Source organism: Stegostoma tigrinum, chromosome 17 (genome assembly GCF_030684315.1).
Source record: "Stegostoma tigrinum isolate sSteTig4 chromosome 17, sSteTig4.hap1, whole genome shotgun sequence".
Taxonomy (NCBI): Eukaryota; Metazoa; Chordata; class Chondrichthyes; order Orectolobiformes; family Stegostomatidae; genus Stegostoma; species Stegostoma tigrinum.
Genome location: NC_081370.1, coordinates 10,528,828 through 10,549,430, shown reverse-complemented (window position 1 = coordinate 10,549,430; position 20,603 = coordinate 10,528,828).

Below are 20,603 nucleotides of genomic sequence, written 5' to 3'. Positions count from 1 at the left end.
CTACTAAGACTCACTTTTTGATGTATTTGAAGTCCCCCTATCAGAATACATTCTTTGCTCATGTCATGTTCAATGCTTCTATCTGTGACCTCTAACACCTAGAAAGGCAACAGCATGAGGTGTGCAGGAACACTGCCACTTGCAAGTTTCCCTGTAACCTGCATGCTATTTATTCATTAACTGGATCAAAATGCTGGAACTACCTCCTGAACAGCACTGCGGCTGTAACTATATCCCAAGGACTGAAACAGTTAAAGAAAGCAGCTTACCACCACCTTCTGATTTAGAGATAAGACAATAAATGTTAGCCTAGCTGGTGAAGCCTACATCCCACGTATGATGAAAAAGAACCTTCAGGGAATTGTCTATTTGATGCCCTAGAATTGACTGTTTATTCACTCTCCAATATCATTTAATTTAAGGATAAATCATTTTTCTTTCTTTTCAGCTGAAGACCACGACTTCATATACTTTGTAACTGCCTGTCCATTTGGCTAATATATCCATTTCTTCCTGAGACTTTTTACTATCCTCCCCATTATTTGTCAAATTTCTTAAATTGTGTTGTCAGAAAATTTCAAAATTATGCTCCCTGCATGTGTGTTTAATGCATCAATATGTAAGTGTGGAGTCATCACTCACACATGGCTAACCCTATTTTTCCAAATGTCCTTCAATCTGATCACCAGGTATTACTCAATGTTTCTTGCTCATCAAAGTTTTATCCATTTTATTGCAGTTCAGGTTAAAATACATGCCTGAATGTTTGCAACAGTGTATTTAACAGTCACTGTCTCCGAAAATAAAAATCTTCTTAAACTTGTGAAATATCATCTACCTTTAACAAATCCTTGCTGGGTTTGCATAAGTTGAGAAAAAAAGGAATGTTGGATTATCTCCAATTATGAATTCTAAAATGTCTGACATAGACTATTCTCCAGTTCCTTGGCACAATCTGCAAATTTAAGGCAGATAGTAAACATTGTGACAATAATTTCAAAGGGTAAACCATTAAGTATCTACCAATGTAAACACACAGTCAAAGGGAATGAAAAGGTCAGGATTCATGATTGGTGTAAGAAGAGGCAGAAATAGCAAGAAAGTGAATAGATTTAAATCAAACAAAGCCAGAATGAAAAGAAAAACAAGGGAGGAAAACACCAAAGAAAATAAAATTAACAAAGGTAATAGTCAGGGAGATTAATCTAAATGGGACACTGAGTACCGGATGTAAGATAAACGATTGGGCAGTGGTAAAATCAAGAATTAGGCAAGATGGGTAATGGGGCAGTTTACAAATAACACACTTGTATTTATATGGCATCCCATCATATCTTTCAGAAACATCTAGAAGCTTTTCACCTACATTTAATTGTTTTTAAAGCATAAATGCAATGGTTATGTTAAACACAAAATCCCTCAAGTAGCAATGATCAGTTACTTAGTCTTTAGATTGATTAATTTGTGCCAGATCGCCAGCCAACAATTATATACTAAGGGCTGGGTCCTCACCACCAGTAGAGGGTCAGAATTGGATTTTCAGTAGGGAAAGCCCCCACCCTTAATACCTGCAGTAATGCCTAAGTAATTCAGCAGATAGACCCTCCATAAACATTCAAACAAAGGCACCATTAACAGCACAGCACTGGCCAAATACTGCAATGGTGCCTCAACTCACAACCCTTTAATTCCAAAACATGACTGCTTTCAGTTGAATCATTTTAAGTGGCATCTGCAATCTTGCAAAGCAAATGATGAGAGCTTTTACGAGAAGAATGTGAAACTCACCCACGTTGCTCAACAAGCTGCAGAGAACCAACTTGGTCAGTAATCTAAACATTGTCAATGTCCTCAGCAAGCACCAAGGCTCCTTGTGCTTCCTGGACTCGATGGACAACGATGCTCCTGTTGACCAGTCACAAATGATAACCCCAGTTTGAAAATATATATTCAAGCACCAGAGGAGGTCACACCTCCTGAAAAGCAGCTGGGAGTTTGAATGTGCCAAACAGGATCCAAGCTATCAAATCAATGGCATTCACACAATAAAGCTGGTGAAACATCAGTTTGAAAACTATCCCATTCAGTTTGTGCCGTCACGTTCAATGAATTATGTTAAATAATGTTAAATTTATGTTAAATAATAACTTGTTCCCATCACACCCCAAAGTACGGTCCTAGGATTTCATTACACCTAACGCACAAATGGTCAGTTTAAAACACAGCTATCAAGTAAGCATTTCTAATTTAATGCAAATATTGAACTTCTTTTGATTTTGTGCAGCCGAATAAAACCCACTAAAACAATGTTTGAACTGTTGATTGGTCAAGTTGTCCCGACCAGATGCAGTTTCTAACAATGCCATGAGCGAGTCAAAAAGGACAATTTTTAAGATTTATGCTAGGGTCTTAGAAGCTTCTAATTGGTAATGAGAAGATAGTTGCATGCCACGTGAGCTGATTTCCTGCAATGCTCCCCATCAGTAACGAAAACTGTACAAATGCTCAGAGAAAGTAATGTGTGTTCATCACAGTGGCTCATTGTCATGATGTTTATTATGGACAATCAAGCATTGGCTGTGTTCCTTGTACCTGTCTCTGCGGTTCTCTCGTGCTGGCAAACTATTTCTGTCTCTTTGGTTGAGTAGACGTTGCATATGCATGGTGCTCTACAGTGCATTCTTTCATTGTCATGCAATTGTAACAGAGCATGAAATGATAGAAACCAAAAGAACTGCGGATTCTGTGAATCAGGAATTAAAACAAAATTGCTGGAAAAGCAGCATTAGTGAAGGAAAAAACAGAGTTAACCTTTTGAGTCCGCACCCAAACGTTAACTCTGTTTTCTCCTTCAGATATTGCCTGAAACGATACAAGGCTGATTTTCTTTTGTTCAAGGGAATGTGAGTGTTGCTAGTTAGTCCAGCATTTGCTGCCCATCCCGAATTGATCTGGTAAAGGTGAGGGCAGGATACTGTTTTGAACAGCTGCAGCCATTGAGATATGAATGCACATAGTGCTTTCCTGGATGGAGTTGCAGGATTTTGACCCAAATGCAGCAAAGGAACATCAATATAGCTAGTCAGGAGAGTGTGTGACTTGGAGGGTTGCAAGTACACATACATCTGCTGAAACCTGTTGTCCTGGTTGATAGATAATGCAGGTTTGGAATGAGTGTTGATGAGTTATGTGGTGCATCTTGTAAATGGTGCATACCGCTTAGACTGTACAAGTGAATAGTGAAGGTAGGGATTGTGAAGGCCAATCAAGTGGATTCATCTCTCCTAATTGTGTTGTGCTCCTTGAGTGTTTCTGAAGCTGCACCCATCCAGGCAAGTGGGGAGTATACCAACACATTCCTGACTTGTTTGTAGATGATGGACAGGCTTTTGGAAAACAATAGTGACTAACTCACTGTAGAATTTCCAGCCTCTGACCAACTTTTGTAGTTGCAGAATTTAGATGGCTAGTCCAGTTCAGTTCTGATCAATGGTTAACCCACCAGATATTGATAGTGGGGAATCAGCAATGGTAATGGCATTGAACATCAAGTTACAATGGTTAGGTTCTCTCTCATTGGAAATGATTATTGCCTACCACTTGTGTGGTACAAGTGTTACTTGCTATGTATCAGCCCAAGGCTGGATATTGTCCAGGTCTTGGTACAAATGGAACAGGCTGCTTCAGTATCCGAGGAGGTCTGAACACTGTGCAAACATTTCCACTTCTGATGGCATGGTGCAGGGAACATCATTGGTACAGCGACAGTAGGAACTGCAGATGCTAGAGAATCTGAGATAACAAGGTGTAGAGCTGGATGAACACAGCAGGCCAAGCAGCATCAGAGGAGCAGGAAGGCTGATGTTTCAGGTCTAGGCCATTCTTCAGAAATAGGGGAGGGGTAGGGGGTTCTGAAATAAATAGGGAGGGGGGGAGGCAGATAGAAGATGGATAAAGGAGAAGATAGGTGGAGAGGAGACAGACAGGTCAAAGACGGGCGGATGGGGCCAGTAAAGGTGAGTGTAGGTGAGGAGTTAGGGAAGAGATAGGTCAGTCCACGGAGGATGGACAGGTCGAGGGGGCAGGATGAGGTTAGTAGGTAGGAGATCGGGGTGGGGCTTGAGGTGGGAGGACGGGATAGGTGGGAAGGAGGACAGATTATGGAGGCGGGAACAAGCTGGGCTGGTTTTGGGATGCGGTAGGGGGAGGGGAGATTTTGAAGCTTGTGAAGTCCCCATTGATACCATTGGGCTGCAAGTGTTACTTGCTTACCAAGCGGAATATGAGGTGCTGTTCCTGCAACCTTCAGGTGGCATTGTTGTTGCAGTGCAGGAGGCCCAGGATGGACATGTCATCTGAAGAATGGGAGGGGGAGTTGAACTGGTTCGTGACCGGGGGGTGCAGTCGTTCAGTACGAACCAAGCATAGGTGATCTGCAAAGTGGTCCCCAAGCCTCCGTTTGGTTTCCCCGAAGTGCAGTATACCACATTAGAAGATGTGCAGGTGAATATCTGCTTGATGTGAAAAGTCTTCTTGGGGCCTGCGATGAGGGTGAGGGGGGAGGTGTAGGGGCAGGTGTAGAACTTCTTGCGGTTGCAGGGAAAAGTGCCACGTGTGGTGGGGCTGGAGGGAAATGTGGAGTGGACAAGGGAGTCACAGAGTGGTCCCTCTGGAAAGCAGATAAGGGTGGGCAGGGAAAAATGTCTTTGGTGGTGGGGTCGGATTGTAGATGGCGGAAGTGTCGGAGGATAATGCATTGGATCCGGAGGTTGGTGGGGTGGTACATGAGGAATATGGGGATTCTGATTTGATTGTTATTGCGGGGAGGGGGTGAGAGGGATGACTTGCGGGAAATGCTTGAGACACGGTCAAGGACATTGTTGACCACTGAAGGGCGAAGTTGCGGTCCTTGAAAAACGAGGACATCTGAGATGTGGGCCTCATACAGAAATTCAGAAAGTTCCTTAGACAGCACCTTCCAAACCCATGACTGCTTCCATCTAGAAGAGCAAGGTCAACAGGTTCATGGGGAAACCATTCCCTGCAAGTTCCCTTTCAAGCCGTTCACTTTCCTGACCTGGAAATATATCACCGTTCCTTCATTAGTGCTGGGTCAAAATCCTGGAATTTCATCCCTAACAGGACTATGGAAATTCTTGAATCACAAGGACAGCAGTAATTTGAGAAGGCAGGTTACCACCCACCTGTCAAGGCAACTGGGGATAAACAATAAATGCCAGTGCAGCCAGTGGCATCTCCATCCTGTGAATTAGTTAAAAAAAGGCTGACCTGTCAATATGGCTGCCATCATATCAGAAGAATATACATCAGCAAAATGGCATAGGACTTTGCACAAATCTTGGAGCTCAACCTTTCCAATGTGGTAGTGACAACCATTTTATAATAGCACTGCCCACCCAGCCATGATGGCCTATGATTCAGCTTGCATTGCAGTACAGGGAGGAGCCACCTACGTCTGACGCTACAAATGGAAGCTTACACAGAAGCTTGATTCCCAGTTTGCTGCAGCGCATGCTTAGACCCATGCCCTTCTGCAATGGAAATCGATGGGAATCCGCAGATAACTTGCTGCTGATTGGAGTCATACCTCGCAGAAGAAGATGGCTGAGTTTGCTTGAGGTCAATCCTCTTGGCTCAATGAGACTGACCCAACAATCATCAATTACTTCAGCAAAGAACTTCACATCATTCTAAAGCCAGAAGTGAGGGGAGGCATAGTGGTATTGCTAGACTATTAATCCAGAAAACTGGGTAATGTTCTTGAGATCTAGGTTTGAATCTCGTCATAGATAATGGGAGAATTTGAATGCAATAATAACTTGGAATTAAGAGTCTAAAGATGACCATGATTGTTGCAAAAACCCATCGAGTTCACTAATATTCTTTATGGAAGGAAACAGTTATGCTTACCTGGTCTGACCTGCATGTGACTGTAGACCTACAGCAATGTGCTCTGTGATAGCTCATTGGTTAGCTCTGCTGCCTCACATTGCAAGGGACCCTGTTTGATTCAAACTTTGGGTGACTGTCTGTGGGAGTTTGCACATTCTCCCTGTGTCTATGTGGGTTTCCTCCCAAAGATGTATAGATTAGATGGATTGGCCATGTTAAATTGCCCATAGTGTCCATGGATGTGCAGACTAGATGGATTATCCAGAGGAAACACAGGATTACAGGGATGCTCTTCAGGGAGTTGGTGTCGACTCAATGGGCTGAGGGGCCTGCTTCCTCACCCTAGGGAATCCTATGAATGTGATTGACTCTTAACTATCATCTGGGCAATTAGGGACAGTCAATAAAAGCAGCCTTAGGCAGCGACATCCCTATCCATGAATGAAAGAAATACATGGGGATGTTTCATGATGAATGGATTGCTTTTAATAAAATCTTCAGTACTATTGTGAGAAAAATACCAGAGTCAATAGCTTTTGCAGTATTAAGTGCCTCCAGCCCTTTCCTAATATCACTTGAATCAAAACAAATTGGCTGAAGACTGACATCTATGATGCTGGGGTCATCGGAAGAAGTCTAAATGGATCATCCACTTGGCACTTCTAATGAAGACTGTTACAGCCTTACCTTTTGCACCGAAATGCTGGACTTACCCATTATTGAAGATGGGGATATCGTGGAGGCTCCTGCTCCAATGGGTTGCTTGATTGTCTATTACTACTCATGACTGGATGTAGGAGGACTACAGAGTTTAGATCTGATCCATTGGTTTTGGAATCACTTAACTCTGTCTGTCACTTGCTGCTTATACTGTTTATCAGATAAGAAGGCCTGATTTGTGTCTTCACCAGGTTGACATTTCATTTTTTGATCTGCTTGGTGCTGCTCCTGGCATGCCCTCTTGCATTCTCCAGTGAACCAAGGTTGATCCCCTGGTTTGAAAGTAATGGTTGAGTGGAGGATGTGCTGGGCCATGAGGTTGCAGAATTGAGTAAAGTTCTGCTTCTGATGATGGCCTGCAGAATCTCATGGATGCCCCATCTTGGCTGCTATAACTGTGCAAAATAATTTAGCCACACCACAGAAAAGAATGTAGTCTCAATCATGAAGACAGTACTTGGACTCCACAAGGACTGTGCAGTGGTCACTCTTACTGATATTGTCACAGACAGATGTGTCTGCAGCTAGCAGATTGGTGAAGATGAGCTCAAGTGTGTTTTTCCCTGTTGTTGGTTCCTTCACCACCTGCCGCAGGCCATCTAGCAGCTATGTCCTTTGGGGTCTGGCCAACTCAATCAGTAGTGCTGCTGCCAAGCCACTCTATGTGTGGACGTTGAAATCCACCACCCAGACTACATTGTGTGCCCTTGTCATCCTCAATGCTTCCTCCAAGTGTTGCTCAACATGGAGAAATACTGATTTATCTGCTGAGTTGCTATCGTACACAGTAATTAGCAGCTGGTTTCCTTGCCCAGGTTTAACCTCATGCCATGAGGTTTGAGTTATAAGGAGCGGCTGGTAGGCTGGGACTTTTTCTCTGGAGCCTCAGAGGATGATGGATGATCTTATAAAATCATAAGGGGCACAGATAAGGTGAATAGCCAAGGTCTTTTCCTAAGTTATGGAATTCCAAAACTAGAGGGCATAGATTTAAGGTGAGTGGGAAAAGATTTAAAAGTGACCAGAGGGACAACGTTTTATGCAGAGGGTGGTTTGTATGTGGAATGAGCTGTCAGAGTAAGTGGTAGTGGTGGGTACAATTAAACATTTAAATGCCATTTGGACTGGTACATGGATAGAAAAGGTTCAGAAGGATTTGGGCCTAATGTGGGCAAATGGGACAAATTCAGTTTAGGAAGCCTGGTTGGCATGGATGAATTGGACTGAAGGGCCTGTTTCTGTGCTGTACAAAGCTATGAATCTACAACTTCACGGGGTCTAGGACCTGACTCTTAGAATAGGTCAAAGGCTGAGAAATCCACATGGGAATGATAATAACAACCCTTGGAAAATGCTATCAATGAAGAGTTCATTTGAACTGTAGCAGTAAATATTAATAGTTTTCTAAGTTTCACCAGAAGGATGGTCAACAAAATTATTCATTAGCAATTGTTTTGTTATTTACTCTAGCTTAAAGCTGCAACCTTATTTTTTAACAGAAGTGTGCTGTATGACTCTATTTAAAGGGTTAAGTATACATCATGACATTAAAATAGACCTTGTATATCCTTCATGAGGATTGAACCATCTCCATAAATTCTTGGACTTCCACATTAGTAGGTAAAGCACATGGAACTGGAAATTAGAGTCTGCTTGAAATCAATACTAATTTCAGAAGTACCTGCTGAGTTTGAGCTTTCTGTTTGTGTAATTAGCATTTGCTCCTTGAATAAATTGGATATGTCTGAAACAGACATGGAATATGTTTACCCATCTCTGCTTTCAGGGGCTAATCTCCAAGAGCATTTTCTCTTATTTAAAGGACGTGGAGTGGAATGGGTGTAGTTGACGATGGTCGGTTCTTGGCTGTGATACATGAGAAGACTTGGATGTTGCAGCAGTGAAGACCAATTAAGAAAAAGCATATCCAGGGCTTAAATGATCGCAGCCTCTTGGAAAGGAAGATATTATCACTGCCTTGTGAGACTGGGAAGTGTTGATGTCCATTAGGATGTGGGAATGAGATGTAATCTTTCAAAACTGACAGAGCTCTTAAGATACTAAACAGGCTAGATGCCAGAAAGGACGTTTGGTGATCTGGAACCAGGGGACATGGACCTGGAATAAGGGGTCAACTGCTTAGGTCTGAGACATGGCAGAGCTTCTTGCCTCAGAGAGTGGTAAATCTTTGGAATGCTCCACCAAGAGGGCAGCGGAAACTCAATCATTAAGTCAGTTTAAGATAAAAATGGATAGATTTGTAGTTGCCGACATCATCAAGGAATATGGGATGAGCACAGGAATGTGGTTTGAGGTAGATGACGATCTTAATAAACAACAGAGCAAGCTTGTGCTGATGTTCAACTTTAAACTTTCTAAGACATTCTGTACCATCAGGTGCTCAATAGTTTGGTCTTGTTGACTTTGGTAAGAAAAAGAAATCTCTCTAGTGCTTTCATTGCCTGTTGGCGAATTTCTCTTGCAACCTCCGGCTGCTATGCTGATCATAATATGTCTACAGTCACCTGCTAATTAAATTACAACTTTTGCACATTGAATACTCGCAGAATCACAGAATTACTACAGTGCAGAAGGAGGCCATTCATCTCATTGTGTCTGCACTGGTTCTATTATCTATTGCCAATCTCCTGCCTTTCCCTGATACCCCTACATATCATTACTGTCCAAAGAACCATCCAATGTCCTCTTGAATGCTTCAATTAGAGTCATGGAGTAATACAGTAGGGAACAGGCCCTTCGGTCCTAGCTGATCCATGCTGATCATAATGCCCAATTGAACCTAGGTCTACCACATTTCCAGGTAGTGCATTTCATATCTTAAAAACCATCTGCTTTTTCTCATATCATCCTTGTTTCTTTTGCACATCACTTTAAACATACGTTCATTTATTCTTGTTCTTGTTCCTTTTATAAGTACATACATCCTCACTTCATCTACTCTGTCAACCTGCTCATGATTTTGAAAACTTCAATCGGATCTCCTCTCAGCCTTCTTCCCTCCAAGGCAAACAGTCCGAATGTCTTCAATCCATTCTTATAACTGAAGTTCCTCATCCTTGAGGCTGTTCTAGTAAATCACCTCTGCACATTGTCTATCATTTATGTATACTATTAACGTTATCCATTTTGGGATTCAATATTTCTTATTCAGTGTATAGGTTTTCTTAAATAGCTACTTGTACTTCTTCTTGATGGTCCTTTATTGATATAAGAACTGAATAGCAGCCACAGACCCTTCAAGCCTGATCAACCATTCAATATAACCTTTGCTGCTCTGGTTGTGGTCTCAGCTCCACTTTCCTGTCTGCACGCTATAATACTGGAATACGTTGATTATCAAAAATCATTTATGAATAAATTTAAGGTACCAGTCTCCACTATTTTCTCAGGAACAGAATTCCTAAGCACAACCAGCCTTGAAGAGAAATGGCGATTTCCTGGTTTAAACCAATGTCCCCTCGTTTCAGTGCCTCCCATGAATCCTCTTATATCCTTCAGTATCCATCCTATCTAGTCCCCTCAAGGTCTTGTGTTGTCTTTGTGATCACCCCTCATCTTTACAAGCTCTAATGGATTTAGGCCTAAAAACAAAGTTGCTGGAAAAGTTCAGTAGGTCTGGCAGCATCTGTGAAGGAAAAACAGTTTTTTTTACCTTTGCAGATACTGCCAGACATGCTGAGCTTTTCCAGCAACATTGTTCTTGCTCCTGATTTACAGCATCCACAGTTCTTTCAGTTTTTATTATGGATGTAGGCCTAATCTGTTCAGTCTTTCTTCATAAATAAGGTCTACATGCTAGGAATGAATTAATTGAATCTTTTGTGATCTGCTTCTCATGACATTATCTCTTTCTTTCAAATAAGGAGACCAAAACTGCACACATTCCTTCAACTGCACCCTCTGTTTTTACATTACTGTACTAGTTGGTTTTCTCTCAAAATCTGCTTTTCACTTCTTTATTATCATGTTAGTCATTCTTCACTTGTTCTGAAGGTCGATTCAATCATTTGACTAACCACAAATCTTTGCAGATTTGCTCACTGTTTCTTTCAATTTTATACTATCCTTAACTTCCCTGTTTAGACGCAGACGATGGATTCTTCTCAAAGAGTCTTTCTTTCTTACTGGGATAGACCCTTGCTGTTCTTAAATTATTAAGAATTATTAAATATCAGATACTGTAATTGTACTGACCTACCTTTTAACCTTATTCCCCTCGCTCTTTATTCAGCTTTTCCTTCACAGTTACAATTATTTGGGTTCAAAGCACTAGTCAAGGACGCATGCTTCCCTTTCAAACTGAACTTGAAATTCTATCATATTGTGACCATGCAAAATTGATGAGAGAGATCATATGAGGATTGAAGACTTTCTGTCAATGTGGCAAACTTGTAGTGATGCTGCAGGCTGGCAAGGATATACTGTTTTCTCTGTGCTCAGTTCTTCCCTACTTCAGTAGCACTTTGAAATTCTGGAATATTTCACTCACTGTAGCAGATTGATTTCTCTACCTTGCTTACCGTACGATCTGTTGTGGCCTTCTACCACACTTTTACAGTTTCTCCGTGGGATTTCCCCTTCCTCATTTCAATGCCTAGATATTCCTCTAAATAGCTACCACTGCTCAGATTCACTTTAGGTTTTTCCCACACTCCCAGGGGTTTGGATCACTGAGCTGGCCTAATCGTTTAAACTCACCACACTTTACACTGGGCTCTTATTACTTGTCTCCACTTCCACGAGTCTGGTCACCATTGCCACCATGGTAAAATGTGTGAACTACATTATAATGATTGAACAGTAAGAGTCTTTATTAAAAGACTGTACAGAGAGGCTATGATAATAGAGGACACCTTATCTAGAGTCCTACAGACCCATGTTCCAGCTCCCTGTGAGCTGGCGTCACTGTGACACAGCTGCCTTCACTGAAGCTCAGTTACTGGAGTCCCAGTTATTCTACAAACAGAGACCCATGCACTCATCACCCAACTACACATCCCCATGAGACAGAATGGGGTGTGCCTCAGAGCATGTGGTGGTCTTCCCACACATACCTGTGGGTGGTAGAGATCAATGGTTGAGGAGATGTTATCAAAGGTACATGTTAAATATGGTGGGTAGTGCTGCATTGAAGATGGAGGGAGTGAATATTGAATGTTGTGGATGTGGTGCCAATCAAGTGGGCTACTTCGGTGTTGCTGAAGCTGATTTCATTCGGTAAAATTGAGACTTCGTGTTAACATGGGGAAAAAAAACTGACATCTGGAGGAGAAGTGAGACTGACTACCTTTGACATCAAGGCTAAGCTTGACTGATTGTAGTAGAAGGAGCCTTAGCAGAACTGCAGTCAGTGGGAACCTGGGAAAACTCTGTGTTGGTTGGAGTCATAATCACTACAAACACTGATGGTTCTGGTTGTTGGAGGTCAGTCTTCTCAATCATAGAACATGACTATGCACATTCCTCAGAATAGCATTCTAGCTCCAACCATCTTCAGCTACTTCATCAGTGACTTTCCTTCCACCATAAGGTCAGAAGTTGGCATGTTCATAATGTTCAGCACCATTTGTAACTCATCAGATACTGAATCAGTGCATTTCCATATGTATCAAGACCTGGGCAGCATCCAGGGTTGGTTTGATCAAAGACTAGGAATCCTGCAATGAGCAACTCACTCCTGTCTCCCTGTAGTCTGTCCACCACTTACAAGGCACAAGCCAAGAGTGTGTTGGAATACTCTCCACTTGCCTAGATGGGTGCAGTTCCAACAATACTCAAGAAGATTGACAACATCTAGTACAAAGCAACCTACTTAACTGGCACCACATCCACAACCATTCACTCACCCATCACTGATGTACAATAGTAGAAGTTGCACCATGCATGAGACACGCTGAAGAAATTCACCAAAGCTTTTTATTCATTTGTGGGATGTGGGTGTTGCTGGCTGGCCAGCATTTCTTGCCCATCCCTATTTGCCCTTGAGAAAGTGGTGATGACCTGCCTTCTTGAACCGCTGCAGTCTACCTGCTGTGGGTTAACTCACAATCCCATTATGGAGTGAACTGTAGAATTTTGACCTGGCAATAGTGAAGGAATGGTGATATTTTTCAAGTCAGGATGGTGAGTGGCTTGGAGGAGAACTTGAAGGTGCTGGTGTTCCTATGTATCTATTGCCCTTGTTGTTCTGGAAGGAAATCATCATGGGCTTGGAAGGTGCCTTCTGGAGATCTTTTGTGAATATCTGCAGTGCATCTTGTAAATTGTACACACCGCTGGTACTGACTGTCACTGGTAGCGAGAGAGGATACTTGTGGATGTGGTGCCAGTCAAGCGGGCTGCTGTGTCTTGCATTGTGTCAAACTTCTGGAGTGTTTTTGGAGCTACACTCATCCAGGAAAGTGGGGAGTATATTCCATCACATTCTTAACTTGCATCTCGTGTGTGATAGATATACTTTGGAGAGTCAGGATTGAGTTATTCCTTGCAGTATTCTGAATGTCTGATCTGCACTTGTACTTGTGCCTATGTGGTGAGTCCAGCTGAGTTTCTCATCAATGAAAGCCTCCAGGATGTTGATAGTTTCAGTGATGGTAACATTATTGAATGCCAAGGGGTGGTGGTTACGTTGTCTGTTATTGTTGATGGTCATAGCCTGGCATTTACATGGCATGAAAGTTACTTGCCGCTTGTCAATCCAGGCCTGAATGTTGTCCACATCTTGTTGCATTTAAACATGAACGTACTGAATTCCTTCAGTATCTGAGGAGTCACGAATGGAGGTGATCATTGCACAATCATTGGTGAACATCCCATTTCTGACCTTATGATGGAGGGCATGTCATTAATGAAGCAGCTGAAGATAGTTGGGCAGGGGACCTTGAGGAACTCCCGCAGAGATGTCCTGGATCTGAGATGACTGACCTCCAATAAACACCACCATCTTCCTATGTGTCAGGTATGAATCCAACTAGTTGAGAGTTTGCCCCAAATCCCATTAGAACATAGAACATAGAACAGTACAGCACAGAACAGGCCCTTCAGCCCACAATGTTGTGCCGACCATTGATCCTCATGGATGCACCCTCAAATTTCTGTGACCATATGCATGTCCAGCAGTCTCTTAAATGACCCCAATGACCTTGCTTCCACAACTGCTGCTGGCAACGCATTCCATGCTCTCACAACTCTCTGCGTAAAGAACCTGCCTCTGACATCCCCTCTATACTTTCCACCAACCAGCTTAAAACTATGACCCCTCGTGCTAGCCATTTCTGCCCTGGGAAATAGTCTCTGGCTATCGACTCTATCTATGCCTCTCATTATCTTGTATACCTCAATTAGGTCCCCTCTCCTCCTCCTTTTCTCCAATGAAAAGAGACCGAGCTCAGTCAACCTCTCTTCATAAGATAAGCCCTCCAGTCCAGGCAGCATCCTGGTAAACCTCCTCTGAACCCTCTCCAAAGCATCCACATCTTTCCTATAATAGGGCGCCCAGAACTGGACGCAGTATTCCAAGTGCGGTCTAACCAAAGTTTTATAGAGCTGCAACAAGATCTCACGACTCTTAAACTCAATCCCCCTGTTAATGAAAGCCAAAACACCATATGCTTTCTTAACAACCCTGTCCACTTGGGTGGCCATTTTAAGGGATCTATGTATCTGCACACCAAGATCCCTCTGTTCCTCCACGCTGCCAAGAATCCTATCCTTAATCCTGTACTCAGCTTTCAAATTCGACCTTCCAAAATGCATCACCTCGCATTTATCCAGGTTGAACTCCATCTGCCACCTCTCAGCCCATCTCTGCATCCTGTCAATGTCCCGCTGCAGCCTACAACAGCCCTCTACACTGTCAACGACACCTCCGACCTTTGTGTCGTCTGCAAACTTGCTGACCCATCCTTCAATTCCCTCGTCCAAGTCATTAATAAAAATTACAAACAGTAGAGGCCCAAGGACAGAGCCCTGTGGAACCCCACTCACCACTGACTTCCAGGCAGAATATTTTCCTTCTACTACCACTCGCTGTCTTCTGTTGGCCAGCCAATTCTGTATCCAAGCAGCTAAGTTCCCCTGTATCCCATTCCTCCTGACCTTCTGAATGAGCCTTCCATGGGGAACCTTATCAAATGCCTTACTGAAGTCCATATACACCACATCCACAGCTTGACCCTCATCAACCTTACTAGTCACATCCTCAAAAAACTCGATAAGGTTTGTAAGGCATGACCTACCCCTCACAAAGCCGTGTTGACTGTATTTGATCAAGCCATGCTCTACCAGATGGTCATAAATCTTATCCCTCAGAATCCTTTCTAACACCTTGCAGACGACAGACGTGAGACTTACCGGTCTATAATTGCCGGGGATTTCCCTATTTCCTTTCTTGAAGAGAGGAATTACATTTGCCTCTCTCCAGTCCTCAGGTACGACTCCAGTGGAGAGCGAGGATGCAAAGATCTTTGCAAGTGGCGAAGCAATTGCATTTCTCGCTTCCCAAAGCAGCCGAGGACAAATCTGATCCGGGCCTGGCGACTTGTCAATCTTAATGTTTGACAAAATTTTCAGTACATCAGCTTCCTCTATCTCTATCCATTCCAGCATGCACACCTGCTCTTCAAAGGTTTCATTCACTACACAGGTCGTTTCTTTCGTAAAGACAGAAGCAAAAAACTCATTTAGGGCTTCCCCTACCTCCTCAGGCTCCACACACAAGTTCCCTCTGCTATCCCTGATCGGCCCTACTCTTTCTTTGACCATTCTCTTATTCCTCACGTAAGTGTAAAATGCCTTTGTGTTTTCCCGGATTCCTTCTGCCAAGCCTTTCTCGTGCCCCCTCCTGGCTCTCCTCAGACCATTTTTGAGCTCCTTCCTTGCCTGCATGTAATCCTCTCTAGCTGAACTTGACCCTAGCTTCCTCCACCTTATGTAAGCTACCTTCTTCCTTTTCACTAGAAGCTCCACCGCTCTCGTCATCCAAGGTTCCTTTATCTTACCCCGTCTTGCCTGTCTCAGAGGGGCATATTTACTCATCACTCCCAACAACTGTTCCTTAAACCATCTCCACATGTCTATAGTTCCCTTACCATGGAACAACTGCTCCCAGTCCATGCTTCCTAACTCGTGTCTAATCGCATCATTGATTCCAGTTTTGCTCGGACTTCTCGGACTTCTTGATGCCACATCTGGTTGAATGCCGCGTTGATATCAAGGACTGTCAGTTTCACCTCACCTCTGGAATTCAGCTCTTTTGTCCATGTTTGAACCATGGCTGTAATGAGGTCAGGAGCTGAGTGGCCCTGGCGAAATCCAAACTGGGCATCAATGAGCGGGTGAGAGATAATGGGAACTGCAGATGCTGGAGATTCCAAGATAATAAAATGTGAGGCTGGATGAACACAGCAGGCCAAGCAGCATCTCAGGAGCACAAAAGCTGACGTTTCGGGCCTAGACCCTTCATCAGAGAGGGGGATGGGGGGAGGGAACTGGAATAAATAGGGAGAGAGGGGGAGGCGGACCGAAGATGGAGAGTAAAGAAGATAGGTGGAGAAGGTGTGGGTGGGGAGGTAGGGAGGGGATAGGTCAGTCCAGGGAAGACGGACAGGTCAAGGAGGTGGGATGAGGTTAGTAGGTAGCTGGGGGTGCGGCTTGGGGTGGGAGGAAGGGATGGGTGAGAGGAAGAACCGGTTAGGGAGGCAGAGACAGGTTGGACTGGTTTTGGGATGCAGTGGGTGGGGGGGAAGAGCTGGGCTGGTTGTGTGGTGCAGTGGGGGGAGGGGATGAACTGGGCTGGTTTAGGGATGCAGTGGGGGAAGGGGAGATTTTGAAACTGGTGAAGTCCACATTGATACCATATGGCTGCACCCCGCCACAACCGCCCCAAGAGGATCCCCCTCGTTCTCACACACCACCCTACCAACCTCCGGATACAACGCATTATCCTCCGACACTTCCGCCATTTACAATCTGACCCCACCACCCAAGACATTTTTCCATCCCCACCCCTGTCTGCTTTCCGGAGAGACCACTCTCTCCGTGACTCCCTTGTTCGCTCCACACTGCCCTCCAACCCCACCACACCCGGCACCTTCCCCTGCAACCGCAGGAAATGCTACACTTGTCCCCACACCTCCTCCCTCACCCCCATCCCAGGCCCCAAGATGACATTCCACATTAAGCAGAGGTTCACCTGCACATCTGCCAATGTGGTATACTGCATCCACTGTACCCGGTGCGGCTTTCTCTACATTGGGGAAACCAAGCGGAGGCTTGGGGACTGCTTTGCAGAACACCTCCGCTCAGTTCGCAACAAACAACTGCACCTCCCAGTCGCAAACCATTTCCACTCCCCCTCCCATTCTCTTGATGACATGTCCATCATGGGCCTCCTGCACTGCCACAATGATGCCACCCGAAGGTTGCAGGAACAGCAACTCATATTCCGCCTGGGAACCCTGCAGCCATATGGTATCAATGTGGACTTCACCAGTTTCAAAATCTCCCCTTCCCCCACTGCATCCCTAAACCAGCCCAGTTCGTCCCCTCCCCCCACTGCACCACACAACCAGCCCAGCTCTTCCCCCCCACCCACTGCATCCCAAAACCAGTCCAACCTGTCTCTGCCTCCCTAACCGGTTCTTCCTCTCACCCATCCCTTCCTCCCACCCCAAGCCGCACCCCCAGCTACCTACTAACCTCATCCCACCTCCTTGACCTGTCCGTCTTCCCTGGACTGACCTATCCCCTCCCTACCTCCCCACCCACACCTTCTCCACCTATCTTCTTTACTCTCCATCTTCGGTCCGCCTCCCCCTCTCTCCCTATTTATTCCAGTTCCCTCCCCCCATCCCCCTCTCTGATGAAGGGTCTAGGCCCGAAACGTCAGCTTTTGTGCTCCTGAGATGCTGCTTGGCCTGCTGTGTTCATCCAGCCTCACATTTTATTATCAATGAGCGGGTTATTGCTGAGCAGGTGCTGCTTGATAGCACTGTTAGTGACACCTTCCATCACTTTACTGAAGATTGAGAGTAGGCTGTTGGGGCAGCAATTGGCCGGGTCGGATTAGTGAGATAACAAGATGTAGAGCTGGATGAACACAGCAGGCCAAGCAGCATCAGAGGAACAGGAAAGCTGATGTTTTGGGTCTAGGGCCTTCTTCAGAAAATGGATTAGTCCTGCTTTTTGTGTGCAGTGTATACCTGGGCAATTCTCCATGTTGTTGGGTAGATGCCAGTGTTGTAGCTATACTGGAACAGCTTGGCTAGAAGAGCGGCAAGTTCTGGACCACAGTATTAGTGACAGAATGCTATCAGGGCCATAGCATTTGCAGTATCTAGTGCCTCCAACTGTTTCTTCATATTACGTGTAGTGAATCCGATTGGCTTAAGGCTGGTATCGGTAATGCGGGGGATCGCTGGAGGAGGTTGAGATGGATCATCCACTCAGCACTTCTGGCTGAAGATTCCTTAGACAGCACTTTCCAAATCCACAACCACTTCCATCTAGAAAGACAAGGGAACATCACCAGCTGCAAGTTCCCCACCAAACCATTCACCATCCTGTGTGGATTGTATTATTGTTATTCCAGTGTTGTTGGGTCAAAATCCTGGAATTCCTTCTAGAACATAGAACATAGAACATAGAACATTACAGCACAGTACAGGCCCTTCGGTCCTTGATGTTGTGCCGACCTGTCATACCGATCTGAAGCCCATCTAACCTACACTATTCCATGTATGTCCATATACTTATCCAATGACGACTTAAATGTACCTAAAGTTGGCGAATCTACTACCGTTGCAGGCAAAGCGTTCCATTCCCTTACTACTCTCTGAGTAAAGAAATCACCTCTGACATCTGTCCTATATCTTTCACCACTCAATTTAAAGCTATGCCCCCTTGTGCTCGCCGTCACCATTCTAGGAGAAAGGCTCTCCCTATCCACCCTATCTAACCCTCTGATTATTTTATATGTTTCAATTAAGTCACTTCTCAACCTTCTTCTCTCTAACAAAAACAGCCTCAAGTCCCTCAGCCTTTCCTCATAAGACCTTCCCTCCATACCAGGCAACATCCTAGTAAATCTCCTCTGTACCCTTTCCAAAGCTTCCACATCCTTCTTATAATGCGGTGACCAGAACTGTATGCAATACACCAAGTGTGGTTGCACCAGAGTTTTGTACATCTGCAGTATAACCTCTTGGTTCCGGAACTCGATCCCTCTGTTAATAAAAGCTAAAACACCGTGTGCCTTCTTAACAGCCCTGTCAACCTGGGTGGCAACTTTCAAGGATCTGTGTACATGGACACCGAGATCTCTCTGCTCATCTACACTACCAAGAATCTTACCATTAGCCCAGTACTTTGCCTTCCGGTTACTCCTACCAAAGTGCATCACCTCACAATTGTCTGCATTAAACTCCATTTGCCACCTCTCAGCCCAGCACATGAACTACAGTGGATCAAGAAGGCAGCACATCACCACTTTCTCCAAAATAAGTAGGATTGGACAATAAATTCTGGGCAACCAGTGATGCCCATATCCCACGAATGAATAAAAAATGTCTTCCATCCAAATCCCTGACTTGTGCTCTGGAAGTAATAGTGAACTAAAAGAGATAATAGAATAACATTGAGAGATTAGAAATGTTATAAAGAGTAAGCAGCACAGAATGCTGCCTACAGTTCTGTTTTCCACGTCACAAAAATAATACATTGAGAAAGGTGATGAGAAGATTAAAAAATAATATCAGAAATGTATGTGATTGTCCATATCTAGAATGGCTAAATCGCTGTGATCTTGAAGAAAACGGCTGAGGGTGACTGAATAAAACTCTTCCAAGTTACAAATTTCGATTTCCCAAAAGGCATTCATTAATGCACATCCTAGAATATATGAACTCATAGAAGCTAACAGATTAAGATATTAGGATTGGCTGCATCATTTACATTGAGAAACTGCTATGAATGGAATGCCATGAGGAGCTCAACTCTTTACCATCTACATTAACGAACTGGATAACGGACATATTGGTCTTTGTTGCAAGGGTCAGGGGGGAGGAGCATAAAAGTGAAGAAGTTTTACTATAATTGTACAGTGCATTGATGAGATTACACCTGGAGTACTGTGTACCGTTTCGGTGACTTAAGCAGATATAAACTTACATTTGAGGCAGTTCAGAGAAGCTTCACTAAGCTGATTTCTGGGATGGAGGGATTGACTTGGATTTTATTAAACTAAAGAAGAGATTTACTACGATGTTGCTGGGTACAGAAGGTCTGAGTTATAAAGAAAGACTGGATAGTCTGGGACATTTTTTCACTGGAGCACAGGAGGTTGAGAGGTGACCTTATAACAGTTTATAAAATCATGAGGGGCATAGATAGATTTAATGTTAGGTGTTTTTAGCTAGGATGGGGGATTTGAAGACTATGGGGGCACATTTTAAGGTGATGGGAGAGATATTTAAAATGACGTAAGGGGCAAATTTTTACACAGAGGGTGGTATGCATGTGGAATGAACTTCCTGAGGTTGATATGGGCACAATTACAACACTTAACAGACACTTGGATAAGTACATGAAAAGGAAAGGTTTGGAGGAATAATGGCCAGGAGCAGGCAGGTGGGACTGGTTTAGTTTGGGATTATGTTCGGCATGAACTGGTTGGACTGATGGGTCTGTTTCCAAGTTGTATGACTCAATGACTTAAGAGGAAATGTTGAGGAGTTTGAGTCTATATTCACCGTAGTTTCAAAAGAATATGAGGCCATCTCATTGAAACATATAAAAGGATTGACAGGGTTGATGATGAAAGTTTGTTTTTCCCCTGTGGATGAATCTCAATCAAGGGGGTAGAATTTAAAAATGAATTGTCTCCCATTTGCACAGAAATGAGCAGGAGACTCTTCTCTCAGGTCGTTGATAAAGTTTAAAATTCTGTTCAC